Below are 9,409 nucleotides of genomic sequence, written 5' to 3'. Positions count from 1 at the left end.
ATAAGGTCTGGTAGTACAGCTTTAAGGACGCTCAGCGCGCTGCGCTCCGAGGTCCAGCTCTCCACAATTTCACTGATACTTACTGGACTGGTAAGCATTGAAAGCCGAGATAGACATGTCCAAACTTGTCCTCTGACACGCCGAAACGGAGGTGTCTCGCTTTGTCTCGCTTCCAAAGCGAATCGGTTGTGACTCGCGAAGCCTCCGCGCGGCTTTCCATGACAAAATCTCTTGTTAAAAGTGAAATCTGCCGAAAAATGGCTGATGTCCAGCTCTTGTGATAACCAGAGAAAGAGCACACGACGGTCTCGTATCCACAGTTTTATCTGTTTAGAAATGGTCCGGTGGCTTGTGTCGTGTTGTCGCAGCTCGGAGCGCGGCGCGCTGAGCGTCCTTAAAGGGGTCCTTAAAGGGTTTGGGCAGCACTGAACCAGGGATATTCTGTTTGGGAAGTTGGTAAACTAGCTGCTTCCAGTACCGTTTGTTCCATCAGGTTCTGTAATGAAAATATAATGAACTTCTTATCATCCTATTGATATCGAGCCGACTCAGTTCTAAGCAGACAGGATTTCTTTCAGAACTCATATTAAAATCCTGTCTACTGTTATGTAGCGCAGATAACTGAGGAGCCTGTCCATGTGCAGACCTGTGTTCAAATCCAGGTCATGCTGCCTGTTTGTGTCCATGAACAAGACACATTGTCTCAGTCCATCGAGCTGTAAATGGGAACTGATCACCTGGCGTGGTAACTGTGTGACCTGTCCACTCAAATGCACTGTCCTGGCTGTCAGATAACCCGTTTGCTTTTTCCTCTGAAAGCCTGTGTGCCAGACCCCGTCCTGTACTACAGACTGAGCCCCCGGTTTGGAGAGCTGCTGCTCCGCCTGTAACCACTCTTGTGTTTTTACTTACTTTCATTGTGGTTTCCTGTGTTTGGACCCTCTGTCTTTCTATCACAGATACCCAGCTCCCACACACAACACCAACCATATTCAAACTCATCTTTCTTTGATATTGCAACATACATTTTTTTTATTTTGCATTACAGGGTGTTTTGAGGTTGTTTTTGAGAACATGGTTTTAGTTTTGAAAGCTCGACACAGCTGCTGACAGATGTGATCTCTAATCACTGAAATGATTGCAGTGTGTGTGTTTATCAATATGCACAACATCACACAACATAACCGAAAATTAAAAAAAAAAAAATTGCTTCAGCTGCTTTTATGTTGTTGCTGATCTCCTACAAGATGTTTATGGCATGGAAAGAAATATAGAATAAAGAGGACTTTACAATTGTCAGTCAACAGGGAGGCCACGCCTCCTGTACTGTAGTTGGGTTTGCCAAGGGCAGAAAATATCAGGCTGGGACAAACATTTTCTACATCAAAGTCGACCTGCATCAATGCACGGTGTTGTACCTCTATGTCTGATTGCTGGTCCTGAACTTCGCCACATCCATGACACCATGGTACTGCCTTGGGTCCTGGATGGCAACCACCCAGACACTTTTTTTTTTTACAGTTTGTCCAAATACATAAATGACCTTTAACTGATGGTGTTGATGATGTCATATTTAAATGCTTAATGAAATTCTGCTACTGTCCAAAATATGTCTCGTCCTGAATGTAGAGTGTTGTGTTTTCACGACTCTGTCTCAATGCAGTGCTGTAACTTCCATCCATCCATCCATTTTCTTCCGCTTTATCCAGAGTCGGGTCGCGGGGGCAGCAGCTCAAACAAAGCCGCCCAGACCTCCCGATCCACACACACCTCCTCCAGCTCCTCCGGGGGAACCCCAAGGCGTTCCCAAGCCAGCCGAGAGATGTAGTCCCTCCAGCGTGTCCTGGGTCTTCCCCGGGGCCTCCTCCCAGTGGGACGTGCCCGGAACACCTCTCCGGCGAGGCGTCCAGGGGGCATCCGGAAAAGATGCCCGAGCCACGTCAACTGACTCCTTTCGACGTGGAGGAGCAGCGTCTGGACTCCGAGCTCCTCCCGAGTGACCGAGCTCCTCACCCTATCTCTAAGGGAGCGCCCAGCCACCCTGCGGAGGAAACGCATCTCGGCCGCTTGTACTCGCGATCTCATTCTTTCGGTCATGAGCCAAATCTCATGACCATAGGTGAGGATCGGAACGTTGATCGATTGGTAAATCGACAGCTTTGCCCCCCTACTCAGCTCTCTCTTTACCACGACGGTCCGATACAGCGACCGCATCACTGCAGATGCTGCACCGATCCGTCTATCGATCTCACGCTCCATCCGTCCCTCACTCGTGAACAAGACCCCGAGATACTTAAACTCCTCCACTTGAGGCAAGGACACTCCACCGACCTGAAGAGGGCAAAGCACCTTTTTCCGGTCAAGAACCATGGCCTCGGATTTGGAGGTGCTGATTTTCATCCCGGACGCTTCACACTCGGCTGCAAACCGCCCCAGTGCACGCTGAAGGTCCTGATTTGACGAAGCCAACAGAACCACATTGTCCGCAAACAGCAGAGATGAGATTCTGTGGTTCCCAAACCAGACCCCCTCTACACCCTGGCTGCGCCTAGAAATTCTGTCCATAAAAATAATGAACAGAACCGGTGACAAAGGGCAGCCCTGGCGGAGGCCAACGTGCACAGGTTTGACTTACTACTGGCAATGTGAACCAAGCTCCTGCTGCGGTCGTACAGGGACCGGATAGCCCTTAGCAAAGGACCCCGGACCCCCGTACTCCCGGAGCACTCCCCACAGGGTGCGCCGAGGGACACGGTCGAATGCCTTCTTCAGATCAACAAAACACATGTGGACTGGTTGGACAAACTCCCATGAACCCTCGAGCACCCGATGGAGCGTGTAGAGCTGGTCCAGTGTGCCGCGACCAGGACGAAAACCACACTGCTCCTCCTGAATCCGAGTACTCTGGAATAGACCTTACCGGGGAGGCTGGGGAGTGTGATCCCCCTATAGTTGGAACACACCCTCCGGTCCCCCTTCTTAAACAGAGGGACCACCACCCCGGTCTGTCAATCCAGAGGCACTGTCCCCGATCGCCACGCGATGTTGCAGAGGCATGTCAGCCAAGACAGCCCCACAACATCCAGAGACTTAAGGTACTCAGGACGGATTTCATCCACCCCAGGAGCCTTGTCACCGAGGAGCTTTCTAACCACCTCGGTGACTTCGGCCTGGGTAATGGATGAGTCCGCCTCCGAGTCCCCAGTCTCTGCTTCCTCTTCGGAAGACGTGACGATGGGATTGAGGAGATCCTCGAAGTACTCCTTCCACCGCCCGACAACATCCGCAGTCAGGGTCAACAGCTTCCCACCCGCACCGTAAACAGTGCTGGTGGAGAGCTGCTTCTGCCTCCTGAGGCGTCGGACGGTTTGCCAGAATCTCTTCGAGGCCGATCGATAGTCCTCCTCCATAGCCTCCCCAAACTCCTCCCAGACCCGAGTTTTTGCCTCTGTGACCGCACGGGCTGTGGCACGCTTGGCCTGCCGGTACCTGTCAGCTGCCTCTGGGGTCCCACCTACCAACAAAGATAAGTAGGACTCCTTGTTCAGCTTGATGGCATCCCTTACTTCCAGTGTCCACCACCGGGTTCGGGGATTGCCGCCGCGACAGGCACCAGAGACCTTGCGACCACAGCTACGAGCAGCCGCATCGACAATGGAGGTGGAGACCATGGTCCACTCAGACTCCATGTCTCCAACCTCCCCCGGGATCTGGAAGAAGCTCTCCCGGAGTGGGCGTTGAAGACCTCGACAGAGGGTTCTGCCAGTCGTTCCCAGCAGACCCTCATGATACGTTTGGGCCTGCCAGGTCTTACCGGCTTCCTACCCTCCCAGCGGATCCAACTCACCACCAGGTGGTGATCAGTCGACAGCTCTGCCCCTCTCTTCACTCGAGTGTCCGAGACACGTGGCCGAAGGTCAGATGATACGACTACAAAGTCGATCATCGACCTCCGGCTCAGGGTGTCCTGGTGCCACGTGCACTTATGGACACCCTTGTGCTCGAACATGGTGTTCATGATGGACAAACTGTGACTAGCACAGATGTCCAACAACTGAACACCACTCGGGTTCAGCTCAGGGAGGCTGTGCTTCCCGATCACCCCCCTCCAGGTCTCACTGTTGCCGCCCACGTGGGCGTTGAAATCCCCCAGGAGAACAACGGAGTCCCCAGTCGGAGCGCTATCTAGTACCCCTCCCAGGGACTCCAGGAAGGTTGGGTACTCTGCACTGCTGCTTGGCCCGTAGGCCGAGACAACGGCGAGAGACCTGTCCCCGACCCGAAGGCGTAGGGACGCGACCCTCTCATTCACCGGAGTGAACTCCAACACTTGGCGACTGAGCTGGGGAGCAATAAGCAATGCGACCCCAGCTCTCCGCCTCTCCCCGTGGGCGACGCCAGAAAAATGAAGCGTCCAGCCCCTCTCCAGGAGTTGGGTACCAGAGCCCAAGCTGTGCGTGGAGGTGAGCCCGACTATCTCTAGTCGGTATCTCTCAACCTTCCGCACAACCTCAGGCTCCTTCCCCCCTAGCGAGGTGACATTCCACGTCCCAACAGCCAGGGGCTGTGAGCATGGACCGGGCCGCCGGGCCACCCGCCCTCGACCGCCACCCAATCCTCTCTGCACCTGACCCCCATGGCCCCCTCTGCAGGTGGTGAAACCACAGGAGGGCGGGCTCACGTCACTCTTTCGGGCTGAGCCCGGCTGGGCCCCATGGGCTAAGGCCCAACCACCAGGCGCTTGCGCACGAGCCCCAACCCCAGGCCTGGCTCCAGGGTGGGACCCCGGCTCCGCCATACCGGGCAACGTCATGGTCCTTGATCTTTTACTGGTCATGGAGGTTCTGAACTCCCCCTCTAGCTGCCACCTTATCATGGTAGGGGAGTTTGCGTACCCGGATGATCCTAGGAGCTATGTTGTCGGGGGCTTTGTGCTCCCTGTAGGGTCTCCCAAGGCAAACAGGTCCTAGGTGACGGGTCAGACTAAGGGCAGTAAGGGCTATAACTTGTATGTTGTATTTTTCCATATTTATCTCATCTCTTAGGTATTCAACATCTGACCTCCTTGGCTGTATGACATCACAAAAGAATGATCTTTAGGATCAGTCATTTTTTCAAATCTTCTATTGTTGTGTCACTTTGACAGGCAGCAGTGCAGCAGGTGATAAAAACACAAGCACAAAAGAACAATTGTTTCACAAGAACAATGGAACCTTTTCAGACAAATAGGATCTGTCAGTGTAGTTGGCAAATGTTTCAAGAAAATACGCGGAACTGCGTTCTTAATAGGCAGACTTACTGTAAATACATGTTCCTGGAATATGTGCAGAATTATAAGAGCAAGCTAGCTTCCTGGTAAAGCTGTGAATACTTATGGACATGCAATTTCTTAGGTTTTTTTTTTTTATTATTTTAAATAACACCCCCCCCCCCCCCAAAAAAACCCCCAACTTTTTTCACATTGTCATTATGGGGTATTGTTTGAAGAATTTCGAGGAAAAAAATAATTTCATCCATTTTGGAATAAAGGTGTAACATGGAGGAATGTGGAAAAAGTGAAGTGCTGTGAGCACTTTAACTCAGGTCAACAAGTACACAAAATACAATTTAACCTGTTAGGGCACTATCAGTTCTTAAAACTCAGTACGATACATTTCTGATACTTGATGCGCATCACAGTGTTGATAGATTCATGTGCTTAATATTGCTTATATACATTTTATTTAAATATATTCAGAAATTGTCTTGGCTTACTTCTCCCTGTTGATCTGATTTTAAAGACAAAACCCAAAACATACCCAGTCCAGGCCATGCTTACATATTGCTTTCAAAATAAAAGGATAAAAAAGCTTCACATCCCACTTTAGTTATGTAGGTAAGTTTTTATATGACTCGTCAATGCAGAATTGGAGTAAAACCGAATTCCCATGAGATCTCTTGGGAATTCAGTGGAAAGTTGACACTGAAACTGGAAAATTTTGAGTCCACAGTGAAACAGGAAATGTCAAATGTTGAACACTGTTAACCCCCAAAATGTGAATAAGCTGCAAATAGTGAAATTATCTGCAAAACGTGAATAATGAAAAAATATCTCCCGAAATGTGAACGCGGGTCTCCCAAAACCGAAGTCACAAAACGTGAATATAATTCATGATATATATAAATATATATATGTTTCCATTTAAGTAGTTTACGGATTTCAATTTATGGATTAATTACTTCAAGAAATCTTGATCACATTTTAGCAAACTAAGACTTGCAGTATGATCAAGAGGAAATGCACACTGCAACAACTTTGAAAATATGACGGGAGAGGAAGAAGTGACATGACAAACGTGACAAATCACAGCCCTTTAAGGCTGTGCCATGTAGCAGGTGTGCTGGTTTGCAGCCCCGCAGAGAGGCTGTGATCTAAAGCCCTTTAGTTTGCCAAACCCAGAGATATGTATGAATCTTAACACCTTATTACAGTGCAGACAGAAAGCAGCATTTTGTTAAAAATCACTGACCTTGAATTACGCCCTGCCCTGTCTGGGCACAGTTTGAAAAAAATAATGGCTGGTGTTATAATCACGGAAATACAGTGCCTACTTATTTCCTTGAATCGGTAAGTATCAGTGCTGAACCTCATTTTGTACCTCTGTTACTAGCTTGGTACGGCGAGCAGGTGGTTAAGAAGTGCAGCTCGGTCTCCACATGGTGTTGTGAGCAGTGGGTGCACAGTTTGTCTTCTCTGGGGAGCCAGGTCTGTCTGTGGCAGCCTTTCTCCACGACGAGGCTGTGCTCACTGACTCTGACCATGGTCAAGGACTTCCTGAGCTTAGGGTTGGTCACAGTGCTCAGGTATTCTGCCATGGAGTACTGCCTGGTTAGGGCCTAATAGCATTCTACTTTACTCTGGTTTGTGGTTGATTATTTTCCAATACATGTGCATCACATAGTTTTCTTTTTATTTAAAACTTGGTTTAGTCTAATAAAGTTTGTGTTCGGTGGCTCTGCTTGTGTTTGTGCTGAGAGTCCCAGAACCAGCTGGCTGAGGGAGCATCTCGTTACAGTCTCTCTGTGAATCAGGGCTTTATTATGGAGCGTGCTGGGGTCACTGTTTTTAAGGTGGTCACAAAATGTAATTGTTCTCTTTTTGATGTTAATAATTAGTGAGTATCTTCCTAATTCTGCTCTGCATGCGTTGTTTGGTGTTTTCCGTTGGACGCAGAAGATGGATTTGCAGAATTCGACGGTGGTCCATGTGCAATCTGAGCACAATCTGACCACAATTTACATATTCTGATGGTGGCAAAACAAATGATGTGATTGCATACGAGGGAACCTCGAGATGGATCTGTGGATCTGGCACACCAAATCCTGCTGGTATGACCTGCACGTGCCATATATAATAATGATTGTACATTGGTTGTACTCCGATGTCCAGTATCAGCAGGTACTGTGCAAAGGGAGGAACACAGCGCTCGCTCCCACTCTGGTCCAATCTTTGCCATCCAGATGTTTGGACACTGGGCAGTCTTCAATGTTTTTTATGGCCGTCTGACGGCAGTGTGTCATCTACCTGTTGTCTACATGCACTTTGGATGCCATCGTGCAGGTGTGGACAAGGTAATCTGGATACGTGCTGACACTGCTGACCACGCCTCTTTCCATCACGACTGTGTCCAATTATGGCAATATTTGCCATGTTGGGCTGTGTGACAGGGGCTTAAAAGTCATGATTTTTATGATACATTTGACCAACACTGTTTCAACCTGAACACAATGAAACCACAACAGGGATATTTACATTTTTATTTACAAATATACAACAAACGAACAGGTTACTGGCATTTTGAGGATATGAACAATGAATGAGTCGTTATATTAAGAACACAGATGTTGAAAGTTAAAGCAGTGAAAAATGACATTTAAGGAGTTAAGTGAATAAATCTCTTTGGAATTTAGTGATGAATTTTGGGTTGCCAATTATTATTATTAAGAAAATTAATCAATCAATCAATTTTATTTATATAGCACCAAATCACAACAAACACTTGCCCCAAGGCGCTTTATATTGTAAGGCAAGGCCATACAATAATTCCGTAAAAACCCCAACGGTCAAAACGACCCCCTGTGAGCAAGCACTTGGCGACAGTGGGAAGGAAAAACTCCCTTTTAACAGGAAGAAACCTCCAGCAGAACCAGGCTCAGGGAGGGGCAGTCTTCTGCTGGGACTGGTTGGGGCTGAGGGAGAGAACCAGGAAAAAGACATGCTGTGGAGGGGAGCAGGGATCAAGACCCGCTCCCTGAACCATCCCTTAGTTATGCTGCTATAGACGTAGACTGCTGGGGGGTTCCCATGATGCACCGTTTCTTTCTCTTTTTGCTCTGTATGCACCACTCTGCATTTAATCATTAGTGATCGATCTCTGCTCCCCTCCACAGCATGTCTTTTTCCTGGTTCTCTCCCTCAGCCCCAACCAGTCCCAGCAGAAGACTGCCCCTCCCTGAGCCTGGTTCTGCTGGAGGTTTCTTCCTGTTAAAAGGGAGTTTTTCCTTCCCACTGTAGCCAAGTGCTTGCTCACAGGGGGTCGTTTTGACCGTTGGGGTTTTACATAATTATTGTATGGCCTTGCCTTACAATATAAAGCGCCTTGGGGCAACTGTTTGTTGTGATTTGGCGCTATATAAAAAAATTGATTGATTGATTGATGTTAAAATCGCCCACTATAATTATTTTATCTGAGCTAAGCACTAAGTCAGACAAAAGGTCTGAAAATTCACAGAGAAACTCACAGTAACGACCAGGAGGACGATAGATAACAACAAATAAAACTGTTTTTTGGGACTTCCAATTTGGATGGACAAGACTAAGAGTCAAGCTTTCAAATGAATTAAAGCTCTGTCTGGGTTTTTGATTAATTAATAAGCTGGAATGGAAGATTGCTGCTAATCCTCCGCCTCGGCCCGTGCTACGAGCATTCTGGCAGTTAGTGTGACTCGGGGGTGTTGACTCATTTAAACTAACATATTCATCCTGCTGTAACCAGGTTTCTGTAAGGCAGAATAAATCAATATGTTGATCAATTATTATATAATTTACTAACGGGGACTTAGAAGAGAGAGACCTAATGTTTAATAGACCACATTTAACTGTTTTAGGCTGTGGTGCAGTTGAAGGTGCTATATTATTTTTTCTTTTTGAATTTTTATGCTTAAATAGATTTTTGCTGGTTATTGGTGGTCTGGGAGCAGGCACCGTCTCTACGGGGATGGGGTAATGAGGGGATGGCAGGGGGAGAGAAGCTGCAGAGAGGTGTGTAAGACTACCAAATCTGTATGAAGCCACCTTATACCACTTAATAAAGCCCTGCTAAATCTGTCCGGGTTGACACCGTCCCTCTCGCTCCATCATGGAGTGAGG

Source organism: Thalassophryne amazonica, chromosome 16, assembly GCF_902500255.1.
Source record: "Thalassophryne amazonica chromosome 16, fThaAma1.1, whole genome shotgun sequence".
NCBI classification, from domain to species: Eukaryota; Metazoa; Chordata; class Actinopteri; order Batrachoidiformes; family Batrachoididae; genus Thalassophryne; species Thalassophryne amazonica.
Note: the sequence above shows the minus strand (reverse complement) of the source record.